This window comes from Epinephelus lanceolatus, chromosome 8, assembly GCF_041903045.1.
Source record: "Epinephelus lanceolatus isolate andai-2023 chromosome 8, ASM4190304v1, whole genome shotgun sequence".
NCBI lineage: Eukaryota > Metazoa > Chordata > Actinopteri > Perciformes > Serranidae > Epinephelus > Epinephelus lanceolatus.
The window spans coordinates 30,604,795-30,624,111 of NC_135741.1; positions in this window are offsets into that span (position 1 = coordinate 30,604,795).

Sequence of the window (19,317 nt, forward strand, 5' to 3'; positions counted from 1 at the left end):
ATATATATTTTGAAGTTTATTAAGCAAGTGGGTATCTCCCACAGTTTGTGTTCTTAGAACAACAGATAATAGAGGGATAGTAACAACAACAACAAGTTGATTTGTCTAAGTCAGACTGCTGAAGCCTCATATTAGCTTCTGATACACTTTTAAAAATATTTTATTTGTAGATTTTCAGATTTTAATACAAACAACACGAATACAAGTGCAGGTCACCTAGAAATAAACAGTACAAAAAAAGAAGCTCATAGGTAGTATGACCAGCGACTACAGAATGTATGTCTGTACATAACACAAATGTTCTATCTATACATACATGCAAACACTAGGCCATTCTCAATAAATAGGACTTGAATGGTTGCCATGTTTCATCACAGATTACAGAGCTGAGGGAAACACTGTATCTTACTCTCTCCATGTGTTACAAGTTGGTGATTTCTGCCAACTAGTTCTTAAAAGAAGGCACATCCTTAGATTTCTTAAGAGTTAAAATATTTCTTCTTGCATTGTCTTTTGTTGCAAGTGGGGCAGGGCTAATATATGTCAGGTTCCACCCAGGGTGGCAGTGCGTGGGTCTGGTGGAATATCACAGTTGTATACTTCTATACTGTCCTCTGCTGATTTACATTTTGGGCAAAGTGAAAAGACAAAGGGAATAAAAGGAATGAGGTAGAGAGTAGAGTAGTGCAGCCTGTGAAGCCAGATACACTTTTCAATTCTTGCACAGAACAAGGACTGTGGACTGTTTGCCCCGATCTCTTCCACTGGAATCAGATCAGGAATGGATCTGCGTCCACCTGTTTATGGCCGGTATGAGCAGGAGGAATCATCTGAGCAATCTTAAACAGTTTAAATCTACATATGGACCCCTGACTGTTGTTTTAAGACTGACTGGAAAATGCTAACCTTTGAGGTGCTCAAAAAGAACTAGATCGTATGATGTGTCAGCCGAAGACATCAGAAAGGAAAATTGTTTATAGCTGTTCAGTAAGGCTTCACATAAAGGCCAAGTGAAAAGAGTCATCATAGACAGCTGAGACAGGATGAATCCTTCCTTTGTTAAGTGTTCTTGTTATGAATCATACACACTTTTGTGCACAGTTTATCCTGGAATCCATTTACTGTGTTGCATTTGTTTGCACCTTTGCACAGCTTGCCAATCGCTGTGTCTTCTCTCTCCTCCTGTCTGTCCTCGTCATCTTATGTCAGTCCATCACTTGTCCAGGTCTTCTGTCCCTTCATCCATGTCTCTCTCTCTCTCTCTCTCTTTGTATGTCTTTCCCCTTTTCTCCCTGTCTTCTCAGAGCAGTCAAGCAGCTGTCAGACACAATTTATTGACCTTTCTCTCCATCTGGATCCAAATAGAGAAGTGCTGTGCATTTATTGTCTGCGTTACGTAGTAGAGAGAGCAAACCTGGTCAATGGAGACAAATAAATGGGTGAGTGAACACAGCTGTAGTGTTCTTTCTCCAGACCCAGGACGTGATGTGATGTGGAAACAGCACATCTAGACTGACAGACACAGCTGAAGGCATTGTGATTGAGACTGATGGGAAAATTATTCCCATTAATGTTCCTTGGATTGTCGAGAGAAGAAAAGAGAACTGAAATAAGAGAAATGACCAGCCCCTTATGGAGCTATGTATTCATTCTTTAGGTTTACCGGTGTTTTCCAACATTTCCTAAGGTTTTCAATCTTCAAATTAGCCTGCTATATTTTATTTTTTCCAATCTACTTTCATCTGGGGGTTTTGCTCAGATTACACAACATAACCAACGATTTTGACACCAGTTTCCTTCGAATAATTTGGAAACCAATTTTAGCCTTCCCACAGCTAACCGTTCAGTCTCCAAACCAAACACTGAGAAACTAAATGTCAAATATCCTGAACATTATTTAAACAATTCAGCTCAAATAGAAACTGTGGTTCTCGTCCTGGGGCCAATTCACATACTACCCTAAACATGCAGGGTGGTGTGCTTAAAATAGGCACAGGACCAACACACATTTTCATATCATAAACTTCAAAAGTGATGGAAACTATACTTGATTCCTCTAACCAAATATGTGTGCATGCTGGCATGTGTGTGCAAGTCTGTGTGCATGTGTGTCAACATCTGACCGTAGGCGGTAATGAATTACACCCGTGAAGGACAGGGCCGAATGGAAAGCTGGAGTGAGAGAAGGAGCAAAGGGAGGGGAAAACCGAGCACTGAAAAGAAACGTCCCGGACAATATAGCAACCAGCACACTGAGGGCCTCTTTGCACAAGCTGCCTCATTGTTTCTGCAAACCTAATTCTTGACCAGATCTTTGAAGAGGCTGAAGAACTCACACTTAAACATTTAGTTCTGGGTCCACATCAGAGACCTCATAAAAACAACAGACCTGTTTGATTCATTCAGGATCTTTCCTGTTTCGGCTTCTTTCACTCTGTACCATTGAACTGCTGCTGCTAATTGACAACACACTCAGAGAGCCTCACGCTCTTTCTGTCGCGCTCGGCCTGAGTCTCTGAAGTTTTGTTTTGATTAGAGAGCTGCCTGTGCAAGCCTCGAGTTGAATGAATGGGTGTTTGTGTGGGTTGCTGAATGGAGACAAGGCACTTTGTGTGTGTGATAATGTCACTGGTTTAGAAGTGAAAAACTTTTCCTCCTTCAGTGATGAGGAAAAGTTTTGGTGTTTCAACACCCTATGCACTTTGTTAAATGCTTTGATGGTGTTATTTTTAGTCATTTAGATCAGTCTGTCAGCTAATGGAGCCAACACATCCTCATACCTAAATGACAGAATAGTTTATTTGCAAATGATTCCCCAAAGCCACATATATGGGCATACTTATGGGTGGACTGCCCATTGTTCCAGTGGCTTAAAATTCCGAAGCCCCGTTACTCTGTAAATGTTCCATTGGACTGAAAGCACATTTCTTTGACAGCCAGTTACCCAGAAAACAAACACTCTTTGCTCCGAAGTCCTGTTTCTCCCTGCAATTAGACAACCCAATTGCCAGAAGAAATATTCACATTCTACATTTCTCTTAACAACAGATTCGTTACATTTGTCATCAATGCTGTGGAGAATGTGTGGTTAGATTTAGGTACAAAAACCACTTGGTTATGATTAGGAGAAGATTGTGTTTTGGCTTAAAACACTCATGTTTGGCTATAAAGTCACTGGAAAAGCAGGGACATTTTAGGATGAAAATCACCCAGGTTTAGTGGCTCTAATGCTGCTAGAAAATGCTGTGAAGGGTCGGAAGAAACACCTAGGATCGGTGGCTTAAATGCCACTGGGAAACTGAAAGTAACTGCAAAGAGTTAGTATTTTCAGAGAAACGGGACTTAGGAATGGATGTTTGTTTTTGGAATACTGGGCTTTCAGTCCAATGGGACTTTTTTTAACTAATGGGGCTTTGGAATTTTGGGCCATTGGAGCAATGGCATGGCACCACTTATGGTTGCAGTTTTAAACATGTAGTTAATGTTGTGAAACGGTCACAGTTACGCATCAGAAATCTATCATTAGGTTGACGTCAGAAAAAGATAATGGTTTGGGTTGAATTAGGCACATTTGTTATGTTGACTTTTGGTTTCACGTGGTTTCACACGAAAACTGGTCTCCTGAGTGAAGGGCCTGTGTTTGTTTGACCCGTCCACCACCCTGATCACCTCCCCTTGTGGGCTTTGTTGCTCTTTGCACTAAATTACCTGATTTCCTCCTTTGCTTCTGTCATAATTACCATGGCCATTCGAGGTTGTCGCCTAACAATAAACAAAAAATACTGCAGGACTGCAGATTGCAACCAGCTGAAACTTCTCCCCCGTGCCAAACGTGCAATCCTGGTTAGGATTCCATCAGTGGTCATTGTTCAGGAGGTTTTTACTGGGAGCCAAATCATCCGCAGAGGTCTCTCTCCAAAATAAATGGAACAGATGATTTAAACCTTAAAAACACATAATTCAGCAGTTCCATGTTAAAAATCACTGTTTTCTGACACTGTTTAGCTCAGAGGGGCTGCTAACTATGGTGGTGCAAAAATGCAAGTGGTCCTATCTAGAGCCAGTGTTTGGTTTGTCTGTTCTGGGCTACGGCAGAAACATGGCGGTGCAGCATGGCAGTCTCCATGATGAGGAACCGCTCCCAATGAAGATATAAACAGCTCATTCTAAGGTGACAAAAACACAGTGATTCTTATTTTCAGGTGATTATATACAAAAGAAAATATACTTATTATTTATCATCCCACTAAATCCTACACACCGGACCTTTATCTTTCAAACACACTTACTGAGATCACAACTGAAGATGCACTGTTTTCTATAAAGTAGGATTTTTTTAGGAAGTTTATTTGATCTTAAACAACCAACACTGATCCTAATGCTAACCTGAACATGAATCATTATTTTAAACTCAATCAAAATTTAACATGAACCCTGAAACCCTTTAGGGAAGTATTGACTGACCAGCATGTCCTCACCTTGCCAAAATATCTTCACTCTTAAAACCTAAAACTCAGTCCTCACAGAGATATGTGTTAAGAGCACTACACACAGAGACAGACACACAAAGGAACCTCAAAGCCGGCAGTAGAACTGTGATTTACTGTCCTCTGCAGCTCACTTTCTCTTCTTTACCTGCCCAGTATTTAAACTTTAAAGCCTCTCTAAATATTAACATAAACATTCACTCAGAAAAGTGATTTGTGACTTTACTGTCTCTTTAAACAGGCTGTTTGTTTCCCCAACATAAACCCCATTCACTGGCAGGGTCAACTATGTGAGGTGCGCTTGATTTACATTGTCAGAGACATCAGAACTGCTTTAACAGTTTCAAAGGAAGCTGTAATGGTGCTGTGATTTAGTAAAGCGCAGTAAAGTGAGTGCAACTCAAGTATTTGAAATATTTCAACTCTGACATTGTGTGAATGAATGAAAATAAGGGCTTTCAGCACCCTTCACATCGACCACTTCATAGGTCTGCCCTGCAGCCTGGACAGACAAAGTGAATTAGACTCTGATAGCTGCTGCTTTGCAGGTATCACACGTTTGTGTATTAACGTGTGTGTGTCAGTGTGTGTAGCTCTAGGCTCCAAAGTGTTATGTCATTTAATACTTTGGCTAACAGAAGAAACATATTGTGAGTTGCCTGCATGTCTGTGTGAGCTGTGTTGGCACAGTTTGTACATTGTAGTTGTGAGTGTGTGTGTGTGTGTGTGTGTGTATATTAGCTGTCATTTAATCCATCCTCAGGTTGCTCCGCTCCCACCCTGCGCGTCCACTCTGCCTCTCACAGACCAATCACATTACACATTCCTCCACCTTCCCAGGATCCCTGGGACCCAGGGTGCACGGCTGCGGGGCGTTACCATGGTGTTGGGGTGATGAGGTCACCCCCCTTTGGTACTTCAGTGATTAGATGAGAGCTGATGGGGTGAGATAGGAAGGGATAAAGAGAGAGGGATGTAGAGAGGGAGAGCATTGAAACACCCTCCATTAAAACATTTGTATATTTTTTTGAGTGCACACACACACACACACACACACACACACACATACATCTATAACTGCGAGAACCCTTATTGACGTGATTAATTTCCGAACATAACGACATACCCAAACACTCAAAGCTAAACCAACTTTAAACCGCAACCCTAAAACCAAGTCCTGACACCCAAACAGCTGTCCAAAAACATTGTCCTCACAAAGATACAAAGAGCATACCTTTACATATACATAGATTCCGTCACCATCTCTTGCCTTGGTCACCACAGCCTCACTGATTGTTGCCGACTCAATGCACACTTGACATGCTCTATATTTGCACCATGAGTGAGTCTCCAAATTGATCACCTGTCAAGCACCGTGTAAACAAACGGTGATGGTTAACATCACACGCCTTACCACCAGCAGCCATCCATTCATGGCTCGTAAAAGAGAAATGTGAGCATGTCAGAGGACAGACTCTTAAGATGGTCATGGTTTAGCTCATCGTGTTTAAGACTCACCAAAGAAGATCTATGAAACAGTCACCACGTTTTCAATGTCCTACAAACAGCAACTTTCATCGGAAAGAAGAAAGAAACATCAATTTGCACTGTTGTACTGATGCAGTATGTTTATTTTGAAAGAGACTGTATGTCAACTGTGAATTTCCAGTGAAAACAGAAGTGTATTTTGAAAGAACACAATTCATGTAACAGGCAGAACTTGACGCGGTGTCCCAGAAAACAAACAAACATTGCGAAATATTGAATATTCAAACTGAAGTTCCACTTCAATGAGCCAAATTTAATATGGTGTAATGCCACTGATGACTATTGGCTCAAATCATTTAGCCAAGACTTTCTGGAGCACACACGACACTGCTCAACACCAGTAAATCCTTAAAGACAGATAATGCGATGGACTGTGTGTGTCTGAGTGTGTGTGTGTGTGTGTGTGTGTGTGTGCATGTGTGTGTGTGTCAGGATGTGCGCGTGTGTGTGTGTGTGTGTATGCTTGGGTTAAAGCCAGAGAAGCACTTAAAGGATCAGAAAAGAACTGACAGTGTAAGTAAATCTTTTCTGCCTCTCCTCTCCTTGTTCTGTTGTAATCCATCGTATTGTTTTGTACCAAAAGCTTCTGATCCAATATGTCTCTGTTTCCTCATTTATCTCCTGTCAGACACATGAGTGGGGAAGTCTGCCTGTGTCTGTCTGTTCTATGACCCACTTGATTTCTTGCACTGGTGAGTTTTTATAGGCCCATCACACATATTTAATGTCTGGACAGATCTAAATCACGATAGATTCATAACAAAGTGGCTGCATCTGCTTCTCTCGTCTCACTCATCCTCTCTTCCTTATTTTTTCTTCTGCATCCTGTTTTTTTCTGTGAATTTATGACAGGGGTTATCACAGAGGCAACATGTGTTTTCATGAAGCGGCTGACCCTTTTAAGTGAGGCACACGCTAAGAACATACAACAGTGACCTTTTATTTATGATCCACCATCGGCCTGCTTTCTCTCTCTTTACACACACACACACACACACAGACACACACACACATACATACTTGTTGAGAGACTGAGTGCAGACAGTCAGGATGGATAAGAGAGGCAATGAGTGTTGAAGGATATATGATCTGAAAATCCATACACAAACTGTTGCAAACACATGTGCAGATGAGTGCATGTATGGGAAATGTATGGTGCTCTATCTATCTATCTATCTATCTATCTACATTATCTATTATATTTTTTTGTGTTCTGCACATCACACACATTTATGTGGTTTATGAAAATAAGGTATTTGGTGAAATAATTTGTGAATGGCATTTTGTACTAGTAGATTTCTACACCAGCGATCAGGTCACAGGGTTTAGTCTATTTTACGGTAAGAGCTAATTATATTTTCAGAAGATGCACAAGATCACACATTCACATTCATATGTATTTATTTTGATTTTTGTTATTTTTGTGACTATATATATTTTGTATATTTAGTTTGCCATCATCATTTTTTGTATGTTAATTTTGTGCTCTACATAACATTGTGAAATTTTTAAATTTAGGTGGAGGCTTCAAATAAGCCTACTGGGTTTTTCGCCTCTTCCTGCACCATGTACTATTTATCTGTTATTCTTGTGTATTTTTAAACTGTGCAAAATAAACTAAACTAAAACTAAACTAAACATACAGTAAAATCAGTAAAAATTATATTGTGCCTTATTGACAAAATAACTGTTTTTGTCTTTTGAGAATTCATGATAAAATGAAATCGTGCAAGTTATTAACTTTTTTTTAAATAAAATTAATTATTAAAAATTCAATTTAGAATAAGTGAGAAATCAAATTTAAAAACCAAAAGCGCAATTTGTTGTAATATTACTACTACTACTAACTAGTCCATACCCATTGAGTGCACAGTTGCCCACGTACAGTTTCACATGGTGTGTGTTTGGGACACAGGTCATAGGAAATTGCAGATTAAATAGTCAACTGAACCCATTAAGAAGAGCAATGTATTCAGACAATGTTTTTGTGAATTTGATAGTACGATTGCAGCCACAACGATCTGTCGCATTTTAGCTATTTTTCTGTTGTTATAGCGCCACCCAGTTGCCAATTAGAGTTAAATTTCTCCACTCACCTTGAGGCGTCCTGTTCTACATATCTACCAAGTTTAGTAAAAATCGATATGGCAGTTAGGCCTAGATAAGAAATTAGCTATCTAACGCCCCCATTTTGTTTGATGGGGTCAATAATGGAGGGGTCCCCTCAGATTATGTGTGGTCATATGCCTACACAGTTGCGTGGTGATCGGTGAAACCCATGAGATGTTATACACCTTTATGTGATGAGCCACGCCCTCCACAATATTCATTGCCTTATAGAAGCTCAGTTTTAGTAAGTTTTCCAACTTTTGCCAAGAGGGAACTTTAGATATTGGTCCCTAGATTATGTTCACTGAGTTTCATGCAGATCGGTCAAACTTCCTAGGAAGAGATCGATTTGAAGTGTTTTTCAAAAATTCAAAATGGCAGAAAATCTATATAACTGGAAGTTATGGGTTCTGAGGCAAATATTTCCTCATAAGGAGAGGCATATATGCCCATTCAAAGTTTGCAATTTCAATCGGTTGCTATAGCGCCCCCATTTGGCCAATTGATGTAATATTGCTTCATTTGCATCCTCCTATCACCCTCTACCACTGTGCCAAATTTCACATGGATTCACCAAGTCAGTGAGGAGAAAAATGTGGAATAGACACACAGACACACACACAGACAGAGTTTTCGTCATTATATAGTAAGATAGTAAGATATGCTTTTCACACAGACACAGTTAAATGAGCATAAATTCACAATAGCTGTGAGCTCCATGCCAAATCTCAGCCTTCTAGGGCAAATACTGTGGTTGCCAAAGGGTGGGGGAAATTTTGTGGACTGACTGTGGTGGCTTCCCTGCTGCAGCATGACCTGCTGGATGTGTTTTCCCCTTGTCTGTCTGTCTCTGTGTTGTCCTGCAGGATCCCTGGTAAGCAGAGTTAATAAGTGCAACTGGCTAGTCTCCCAGGGGTAGCTTATTTAAGACCTGGCTGTTCCAGTCCACTCTCTCTTTCCATGCATCTGGCACCATGCTCTTGTTTGGTTGGCTTCAGCCTTGTTAGTAGTTTAAGTTACACTGTACAACACCTTCCGTTCATGACTCACCCACTCATGCATCTGCTGACACACTGATAACACTGATTCACCTACCTCATGACTTTAGTGTGTTTGTACACCTTTCAGTTTAGGATGGTGTGTCTCCTGTCTTTTGTCATGGCTTATGAGCTGGGGCATGACACCGACAGACTGACATAATGAGCTACAGAGCTGCTGGTCGCAGGTAAAAACAAGCAACACTATCCAAACATCTTAAAATCAAACAAAGCAGTAATATACAATAATAAGTTTGCGAAATAACTGGGTATAAAACCATCATCAGTGAAATACTAGTGTGTGTATGTGTAAACCTTAGAGTCAGCATCGGACAGAATATGCAAGTTTGAAAAGATGCGTTTTCAGATGGGATGTGAAGGTGGAGAAAGAGTCAATACTGCAAATGCCTTATGGCAGAGAGTTCCAAAGGCGAACGGCAGAATGGCTGAAGGCTTTAAGATGCCATGGCAGTCAGGTGGGCAGATGGTGAAATGAATTGGAGAGCGGAAGAGGATCTGAGAGTACAGGAGGGTGTGTATATATGAAGGAGTATGGAAAGACACCAAGGGGCTGCAGTATAAAGGGACTTAATATGAAAAGGAGAATATTAAAATCAATACAATTTAACAGGGAGTCAGTGAAGAAGTGTAAGAACAGGATTGATATGCTCTATGGAGGGAGTTCTTGTACTGATTCAGGCAGCTGAATTCTGGTCCAATCGAAGTTTATGAAGACACTGAGGGGAAGACCAAAGTGGACATATAGGAATATAATCAAGGTGTGAATGAGAGATGGTGTAAACAATTGGTGAATAATACTGCATATATGCAGGTCAAGTAACATTGTTGATGTGTGCTTCAATACAATGTACTGTCCAGGATGACACCCAGACTCTCCTAACCTATGGAATTATCAATAGTAAGAGAAAAACAATCAGGTTCAGCCATAGTAGATTTAGTTTTGAGTGGATTTAGATTTACTAAATTAAAGACTATGTAAAAAAAATCTCATTGCTGTGTAGTTGAGAATAGATGAGAACTTGATTTTAAAGTCAATATTTGTGTATAATCTGACAAGTTTAGTGACAGTGCACACAAATACTCACAGAATACCAGGTTGGCAGGGGAGAGGCAACGACAGAGTCCGAGTGGGAACAAGCAGGCAAACAAAGTCCATGGCAAACAAGACAGAGCTGGGGCTTTAGGCAGGGGTCTAAACAGGGTAAAGGCAAGGAAGGGCTGGTATATATGGTATATATATAGCAGGGGTAACCAGAGGATGGGACACAGGTGTGAGAGGCAGGTGATCAAGGGGCAGGTAGAAGTTCATGCCTTGGACATATACGTCATAGTGAGATCTGCGATGTATACAAAAGATAACAAAAAACAAGGATGACTCTTTGGGGAGCAAGGATATTGTAAGGCCTCATGTTTGCACATGTATCACATTTATGCAATACTTTGTGATTAGCTCGTCTGATTCTTTTTGTTGTGACAAGGCTCATTTCATCCAGATATCTCTCACATGTGGCTAAGACCTATCGCTGACAAACTGACCGTTATGAATATCTCCTGAGGAGAGATGCAGCGCACAGTCTTGCCAAGGACAGGAAACTCTGGAAAGAGCTCATTTTAAAGTTATGTCTCCGTCACTGAGGAGAAAAGTGGTGAAGAAAGACAGATGGTGCATGATATTCCTAAACATCACGAATGCACAATGAACGCTTTAATCAGCTGTGGGCCGGGTTCAACCTCAATTATGTTGCTGTGAACAAATTTAGATGAAACACGATGTGAATACTGAGTCATACATTTGCATGTGGGGTTTTTATACCACAGTGTGTCTTAATTCATAATAATTTGATACTCTTGATCCCTTAAGAATGTTTATTTCCTCTTCCCTTCGGTAAGATCAGAGGATGTCAGTAACACAGCTGCTCAGAGATGATGGATTCCGCTCATGTGCATTTCAGAGGGGAGTTTCTGTTTTTTGTGGATGATTTGTTTTGTCAGTAATGAGAAGTCAGACTAAATGTTATCTAATATAAACTTGATAGACAGGTGAATCAATGTTGTCTCTGTGTGCTCACTGGGGAGACTGGTCCAGGAGAGCTATAAAACCTTTTTGGAGGTCAAATTTGATTGAAATCAGAACCATCTGCAGTAAAGTTTTGCTCTAAAGTTATAAAGACAACAGCATTTTTTTGGCTTTTAAAGGGCTAGTGTGTTAAATTTGGTGGCATCTAGCAGTGAGTTTGCAGAACTGAAATGTCTCCCATGTGCCAAGCTTGTAGGAGACCTACAATGGGCAACACCAAAACGTAAATGGTCCTATCTAGAGCCAGTGTTTGGTTTGTCCGTTCTTTACTACTGTAACAACAACATGGCCGTGGAAGAAGATACACTCCGTATGTAGATATAAACGGCTCATTCTAAGCTGACAAAAACACAATTCTTATTTTATGAATATTGTTTACAATTTCTGTCTATAGATGTCCCTAAATCCTTCATACTGGACCTTTAATTGAAGATTATCTGACAGCAGCACTATAGGTTTACATTACATACATACAGTATATCTGATTCCACATAAAAGATGAGAGAGGCCCCAGCATCCACTGAAAGTGGAGGAATATACCCTCTGGTAATTTTAAATTAGTTTTATTTATGTGTCTTCTACCCAGCGGCTTGTACCTAGACTGAAGCCTTTCCCCTCCTCTGTGCTCCAGGCAGACACGATGTGTGTGATCACCAATTGTTAATTTCAATTTGAGTCTTTCAGGTTCCAGTCAAAACTAAGTTCCAAGGCAAGGTCAAAACAGAGTCAGAGAAAGCTTGAGTCCGTGTCAACAGCAAAACCAAAATAGTAGGGGAATGGATCAAAAGTGGTTTTGAATCTGATATCTAACCATCTTTTTTTTTAAGAATGGAGAAACAGAGCATGTTCTGATTCTGATGCAATTGTTTGAGCTTATTTGTGTTAGCCTTTGGCTGAAATACGAGTCAAGAACACAGACAATATCAGAGACCAGACTAAAATAAATTTGGTTGGAGACAAAAGAAAAATCTGCTGCGTCTATGTGGTCTCCACATGTTGGACTGCTGTCAGTCTTGTTACGTGCACTCAGTCTCAGTAATCTGTCTCATCTCCCCTGGGGTCGGACATGATATCAACTTATTTACATTAGCGTGGCCGTGTATCGTAGAGACACGTGTGTCTGTGATGTCAACACTTTCCACTTTGTGTGTGTCTGTGTTTCCGGCATCTAGTTTACATCAGACTTTACAATTATAGTTTCTTGGCCACTGCTCTGCATCATGGAGACACATTTTCCTCTCCCTCCCTCTCTCTCTCTCACACACACACACACACACACACACACACACACACACACACAAAGAGTAGTGTTGACTACCCGTGTCCAAACACAGCGTGTTCGATGAGGGTCGCCTGCAGCCTGCAGGTAAAGAGTAATTGGTTCCAGATTTTGTGTATGTGTGTGTGTTGATGTCTGTGTCTGCTGGTCAAAAGTGCAACAACAGTTAGCTCTTAGTTAACACAGTAGTAATAGAGGCTGATGTTGACCTGTAACAACAACTGATAGCTAAAAAGAAAAGTTTTCTTCTGGTTTCTTTTTGCAATACTGCTACCATCCTACCCTCTTTTTTTCTCTTAATATCTTCCTCCCTTTCTTTTACCCCTCTTCCCAATTCTTTTTGTTTCCCCTCTTTTGTTGTCTTCCTATTTTTACCTTCCCATGCTTGCTTGTTTTTATTTCCCACATTTTGTGCAGTTTCTAATACATTTCTAATACATAAAAACTTATACGAGTAAAGGTATCATCTTCATTGGCTTCTTCCTTTCGTCTCTCTGGGTGGATGTCTTCATCCACACCATCATTTTTACTAACATCATGTAACGAAACCTCAAAGAGAAACCATTATGCTCACTTTCAGCTTCACTAGCATTTTGGGTCTCTACTAGAACATGTTCACTTACTTTATAAAAATAAAGACACTTTGTTTTCCTCATCTGTATACACCTTTTGTCTGAGATGCTCTGTAAACCCTCCTGCTGAAAAAGCCCAGTCTGCTCTGATTGGTAAGTTTTTCTCAACTCTTTGGCATCTTGGCGTCTCTGCACGATCACTGCAGCTGGGGAGTGACTGTAACAGATAATAGCCGCACTTTCTACTGTATCCCATCTTCAATTAGTCCAAAATACATTTTAAGAGTCTGTTTGTCTACAAAGTGTTAAACTACGTTTCATATCACACTGTCCAACCAAAGACATCTGTCTGTGCCAAGATCTAAACTCTAGCCCCTTTTACACTGCCAGATTTTCCGCAAATGTTGGGCCGTTTTGTCGGCAAGCTGCGAGCGTTTAGACACACAGAGGCGGAATGGCGAGTTGATTCGAGGTGCCCAATTTTCCGCCTTGTAGGATAGTCATATTGGCGGAACCCTTTTAGTTTAAAAAGACAGAGACGGCCTTCCGCAACGGGAGGGCTGTTGATGATTTGTGGGAGGAGCTGTTGATGAAGCCGCACGTGCGACCCACTGGCGGTGGATAAACAGGAAACAGCTGATAGCAGGAATGAGCAGCTAGTAGCAAGAGGGAAACGCAAACCTGACAGACACTGTAAAGATGAGCAACTGGGGAGACAAGGAATTGCACGCCCTCCTTGTCCTTGCAAACAAAGAGGCCATTAACCGTCAAATAACGGGAACGGTGAAGAACGGGGGTCCGTTTCACAAAGCAGGTTTAGTGAAAACTCTCCGCCCTCTTTCAGAGCCACACACTCCATTTGATTTCCTCATTCAGTCAGTCAGCGGGCGAGTTTTGGCGTAGCGTAGTTCTGTCATTTAAAAAAAACATTAAAAAAACGACCATGGCATGTCCTTTTGATAATGATCCAGTGGATGAAGGTGCAACATTACTGCGCAGAGAATTAAATATTCGTCGGGAGATGATTATCAGACTGCGGATAGATGTTCTAGCATTTCCAGACAATTATCTTTTTGAGCGGTACCGTTTCACGTCACAGTCCATCATCTACATACACAACCTAATCCGTCTTTACATTTGCAACATTACCAATCGTAGTCATGCTCTCACATCCCAGCAGATATTGTGTGTTGCCCTGCGTTTCTTTGCAAATGGAAGTTTTTTGTACAATGTCGGAGATGCGGAGCACTTGAGTAAGGCAACTGTATGCAGGGCGGTCAGAAAAGTGTGCCTCGCCCTGAAACGGCTTTTACCCATCTTTGTCGTTTTCCCTGGACATAAACCTGTCAGAGCCATCAAGGACGAGTTCCACAGGATTGCAGGTGAATGATGTAGAGATCTGTTAAATTAATTTTAAATTATATTCTGTTAATGACATTGTGCTGCAACCTCAGACTGGGATTATTAATTATTTTAATTTCTTTTAGGATTTCCCAGTGTGATTGGCTGCATAGATGGCACACACATTCCCATCACGGCTCCCTTACATAATGAAGCCGATTATGTGAATAGGAAGTCCATTCACAGCATAAATGTGCAGGTACATGTAGGCTAGATTGACTACGGTTTCAAAATGTTAAAGCCTGCATCATAGTTCAACTATCATCTGTCATTCTCTACACTGTCAAGATCATATGTGATGCTGCATACATCATTTCCAATGTGGAGGCCAAGTGGCCTGGGTCTGTTCATGACTCGAGGATATATCGTGAGTCTAATCTGAGCAACATAATGGAACATGGTAAGCAGCCTAAAGATTTGCACAATATAATTCACTTGTCTCCCTCCTTTAATACACTCTAATGTAACCACTATACATTACAGGAGAGTTTGATGGCCTTCTGCTGGGTGACAGGGGTTACCCATGCCAACCTAGGCTGCTGACCCCTTACCCTGACCCTGAACCAGGCCCCCAACAGAACTTCAACCGGGCTCACTGCAGGACAAGAGCCCGGGTGGAGATGACCATAGGCCTACTGAAAGCCCGTTTCCAGTGCCTACGTCACCTCAGGGTGACCCCCGGAGAGGGCCTGTGATATTATTGTGGCATGTGTTGTTCTTCATAATATTGCCACTATTAGAGGAGAGCAACACCCTGCCCTACAAATTGAAGACCCTGATGATGACCCCATCCACCTGCCAGCTATCCAGGATGGCAGAGTAGTCAGAGACACCATATGCCATAATCACTTTAGAGTTTAAATCACCATCATCACCACCACCACAGCAGTCAAATAAAGACATAATACACATTTCATTTGGTCTTCTTTATTTCCTACAAATACAAAAGCTAGTTTAGTTAATGTTCCAATAATTAACATAATTCATCTGTGACCATGCACCCACCTCTAACTTGTGCTCCAGTATTTCAATTTCCAGATCTGCCCTCCTAATCTGGCGGTCCAAGTATAGCATTTCTTTGTCTGTTTTTTTTTATTTTTTTCAGCAGGTGAATCTTGTAAACTTCTTTTACTGGTAACTGGGAATACATAAGGAGGACATTAAATTATACAGTTGCACATAAATTCCACAGAATGAACCTCTGGTGTTCACTGAACATCTATCTCACTGTGTCAATCTGTGCATTGGAAATTGAGGGACCCTCCTGCTGCTGCCCAGCCATGCTCTGTTAAAAAGGATGAGAATGTGTTAATACTTCAGTGTAGGCTAAATGTCACACTCCATATTCCACCAGAATGGTAAGAAATGTGAATGGGAAGAGAACTCAGTAACATATCAAGATGTTACCTCTATAGGCCTTTCTGGATCCCCCTCTGTAAAGGCAGCAGATAATAGTTTCCTCATCCTCTTCATCCTAGATGAGTGATATGTTTCAGTATACTTAAACTACCATTTGGCAACATCTTTGGAGTATTGCCTACTTACATTTACAAGGTCTGTTGTGGCGTGAGGGGGCTCCACCAGGCAGATGGCACCATCAGAATCTGTTGGGACAAAAGAAAAAAAAAAGACATGAAAGGGAAATAAATATTTGTATGAATAGGCTAAAAAAAAGATATATAGGCCTAGGCATATTACATTTTATAAAGGCACTTGTGTCTTGGGGGGTGGGCTCAGAGGACGAGCTCCCTCCAGGGATTCCCTCAGCCACTGGCCTTCCTACATTCTGGCTTAGGGCCAGCTCCTCTGCCTCCGTTAGAGGTGGCGGTGCTGGGCCACCACCCGTTTTGCGGGCATCTGCCTTCTTTCTGGCAGATCTTTCTGGCTGAGTAGAAGTCTGTGTTAGTTTAATAGGCTTAATTATTTAACAGAACATGATACAGATGAGAAGACATTTATGTGTGTGAAAACAGCATTATGTTGGGAATAAAACAAATGCACAGTCAAACAGCCACTTAATATTTACTTTACAATGTAAAACATGATCTAAATGACGTACCCCCATGGGATTATGCCGAGGTCTTACCTGTTTGAACAATGTTTTTATACTTCATCCTAAGCTGCTGCCAAGTGCGCTTCTTCCCCACGGGATTGCACCTAAATGAAATAAATTGATAGGCTACCATTCAAGCAGTTTTCCCCTGTAATATTATTGTGATTGCAAAGGACTTCATTTAAACTTACGCATTGACCCGAGCAGCAATGTTCTCCCACGCCGTCTCCCTCTCTCTAACAGCTGCAGCGGTGTTGCACTTCCTTCTGAAAACATGTTCAAAGTCGCCGTATGACCGCATTAATATCTCTAATTCCAGTGGGGTGAAAAACGCTCCCCTCCTCGTCCCCGTTGCCATGTTGACTCGTCGAATTGGGGCTCCATTGATGCTGGCTTTTTATAATTGTGGTGCACGCGCTTAACTCCAGGTCAAACTACTCAGAGTTGATTAAACTGATTCAAATCAGCTGTTCTGGAACCGGAAACTCAGAGTTTCCTATCTCAGAGTAGATCAACTCAGAGTTCAGGATTAGACTCAGAGTTTGTTGAACCTGCTTTGTGAAACAGACCCCGGGCCAACTTATGAGAGAATCGCCGAAGGACTGACCAACCGCGGCTTCCCTCCCATGTCACTGTTTACGTCACAGGCTGAGCTAAAGGTTTTGTTACTTGCTCACGCCCCCCATTGCCCTGAAAAAAGCACATTCTGTATAAACAAAAGTAGGTAGTATTTTGCCACACTCCCCGATTTTGTTTTTATACTGCCAATGCTGAAAAAAGACTGACTGGGCAGAACAGCCTGATGCTTTTACTCATAGGGGTTACTTTGACATTTAATATAAACATCCAATATTGTAACATTATAAATATTACAGAAAAAATGGAAAAGCATAATGGGTCTCCTTTAACTGTGTTACTCTGCCATGCATCACCACTGAGCTACACCGAACCATAAACTTAAATTCCAAACCTGTCACTTAGGGAATCATATTTGACTTGACCCAGACTTTAAACTGACCTTCGTTCCTCCTGTTAAACTGTGACCTTCGGGGCCTGTGGATACACACGTGTCAAAACAACATTTATCACCTCTGAAATGGCTGCTGTTCCCCAAACGCTCTCCTCCATTCTTTTCATCCCTCCCTCCTGCCCTCTTCTTTTTTCCCTTGTGGGTTTTTTTTCTTTTTCGTAATTTTTTCCTATTTTCACCTTCATTTATGTCTTGCCGTCATCTTGACTCTTTCCTCAGACTGCAGCGACATATCTTGTGATTCTAATGTCACTGTATTATACTTATTTTACATCTAACTTTTCTTACATGAGTAAAATTCAACATTGCTCTGTAAATAAACATCTGTTTCTATACAAGCTCTATACTTATTGTCTTCAAGTTTCTCCCCAAAATCTCTTTGCAGTTTGGAGGAATCTGTCTTAATGCAGTAAGAGCTGTTGACTTGGACCAACTATCACAGACAAACTCAAATGCCATTAACAGAAAATTCAAAGGGAACACTTCCCATGCCCTTGTAATTTTTCTGTGCTTGTCCGTTCTTCTCCTTTCTCTCTTCTTCTCACCCTCTTACTGTATTTCTTTATCTTCTAACCATCTCTCCACCTTTTATGTTTCCTTCTTTCTATAATATTTTCCATCCTCTTCTGATTTGTTTCTGTCCCTCCCTTCCTCTGCAGTAGAAAGATGGATGATGGGTGATAAATCAAAAGAAGCGAAGCAGTGTGGAAGAACAGTGCTGAGGGTCAGTGCTTTGGGAGCCCTCCGTTCTATTACTCCCATTGGGACCTCCAGATTCAATTTACCATCGACAGTCCTCTGTCTCAGTCTCTTCATCTGTCTCTTTTCTTCTCTGTCTCTGTTCATCTTCTCTACTATTTGTCTTTTTTATATTTTATCTTTAACAGGTTGCAGAGATCAGAGACATGACAGCTGCAACCTTAGCTGAAGATCATTTATTTTATTTTTTTCAGGCTTTGACAGGAAGTAAAATGCAAGAAAACGGCAACATCAATATTAATTCATGTCAAGTGGAACATGTTAAGAACAGAACATGAAAGGATTGTAAAGGTTCCTGTTAGCACCTGGATGGATGAGTAGAAACATCTTCTCACCTTTTATTAAGATTTTTCCGCAAAGGTGCTGCTGATTGTCATCACACTCATGCAGTAACTGAAGAATTTCTTGATTTGCTTTTAACCAACACATTCTCACTCTGACCGTCGTTGATGTTCTGGGACATTGTGTCATCTTCTGCCCATTTATGCATTGTCAGTTTTCAAAATACACTTCCATTTTCACAGCAAATGTGCCGTTTGTATACAGTGTCTTTTAAAATAAATGCACTAGGTCAGTAAAACAAATTGGCATTTTGTTTCCTTCACGTGCTTATGGTTGGGTTTAGGTAACAAAGGCATATGTTGGCTTTACAATAGTACGGGAAGCAACCACCAGCTTCCAGGGTGAAAGTCGGTGGTTTGAAGTTCAACTTCCACCATCTTAACTTTTGGTGCTGTCCCTCTGCATTTCCCCCAGACGCTGCTCTGTATCACGCCAACATGAAGGACGGCTTTTTTTGTCAGTATCTGATGCCGAAAGTCACTGACCAAGCGCCAGGTTTCCATGACTTCGGAGTCAGACCAGGTTGTTTTAACAGATGGGTGGAAGCTGTGCGATACAGTATTTTTGACTCTGTGGACAATACTACAATGCTGTCCAAACTG